This window comes from Myotis lucifugus, unplaced genomic scaffold (genome assembly GCF_000147115.1).
Source record: "Myotis lucifugus unplaced genomic scaffold, Myoluc2.0 scaffold_878, whole genome shotgun sequence".
Classification (NCBI taxonomy): domain Eukaryota; kingdom Metazoa; phylum Chordata; class Mammalia; order Chiroptera; family Vespertilionidae; genus Myotis; species Myotis lucifugus.
This window is the reverse complement of record NW_005871926.1, coordinates 111,446-112,722: the sequence shown is the minus strand read 5'-3', so window position 1 is coordinate 112,722 and position 1,277 is coordinate 111,446. Positions and strand designations below refer to the sequence as shown.

Below are 1,277 nucleotides of genomic sequence, written 5' to 3'. Positions count from 1 at the left end.
TCAAGAAGCCCTTGCCCAACGCGAAGAAGCAGAGCAGCCGGCTGGAGAGCCTGAGCGACCTGGAGCGGGCCCTGGCCGAGAGCAAGGAGACAGCCGCAGCTATGGCGGCCCTGGGGGAAGCCCGCCTTCGGGAGATGGAGGCCCTGCAGTCCCTCCGCCTGGCCAATGAGGGGAAGCTGCTGGCGCCCGGCCAGGAGGCGGAGACGAAGGTCTGCCTGTGCCAGAAGGCCCCGGCCGCCCCGATGGTCCAGTGCGAGCTCTGCCGGGACGCCTTCCACACCGGCTGTGTGGCAGTGCCCGCCGCCTCGCCAGGCCCCCGCATCTGGCTGTGTCCCCTCTGCCGGCGCTCAGAGAAGCCTCCTCTGGAGAAGATCCTGCCACTGCTGGCCTCCCTGCAGCGCCTCCGCGTGCGCCTGCCCGAGGGCGACGCCCTGCGCTACATGATGGAGAGGACGGAGAGCTGGCAGCACAGGGCCCAGCAGCTGCCAGCCGCGGCGGGACCGGCGTCCGAGACCAGCAAGGCGCCTCAGCCTCCGGGCACCGCGTCCTCCGAGCCCGGCGACCAGGACAGCAGGAGCTCGTCTCTGCAGGCTCCCTTCTCGGCAGGATGGAGCTGCATTCCCCTGCACGGTGTGAGCCCAGAAGTGAGCGAGCTGCTGATGGAGGCGCAGCTGCTCCAGGTAACCCTTCCTGAGATGCAGGAGCTTTACCAGACGTTGCTCGCGAAGCCCAGCCCTGCCCAGCAGATGGGCCGCAGCTCCCCAGGCAGACCGGGCGGCGAGAAGAGCGACTGCTGCCGGGCGAAGAGAGAGGGAAGCGGCAGCCTGGAGAGGAAGCTGAAGCGCCGCCCCGAGAGAGACCGCCTCGCGCGAGCGCTGGGGCCAGGTGCGGAAAGTGTGGGCCCCGGGAGGAAGAGGATCAGACTGAGCACCCCCCTGGACACGGACACTTTCCAGTTAGAGAGCGAGCGCGACTACGCGCCGGTCCGCTCCGCCGACACCCACTCCCTGCGCTCGGACACCTCCTCCCCGGAGCAGGAGGACTCTGAGGACGAAGACGCCATCTGCCCGGCTAGAGCTGCCTGCAGCCGGAGGGAGACGAGGTGGACTGGGTCCAGTGTGATGGCAGCTGCAACCAGTGGTTCCATCAGGTCTGTGTTGGTGTCTCCCCAGAGACGGCGGCGAAGGAGGACTACGTCTGTGCGCGCTGCGCCGGGACAGCCGTGCCGAGCCGGAAATAAGCCCGCCCCTTGTGTCATTCAGGACTCACCCGGAGGA

The 1,277-nt window shown here is 68.7% G+C and overlaps 1 pseudogene; it reads left to right on the top strand.

Annotated features, from left to right (window-relative positions):
* Positions 1-1,277, top strand: part of LOC102433753 — a 2,653-nt pseudogene extending 1,376 nt beyond the window's left edge.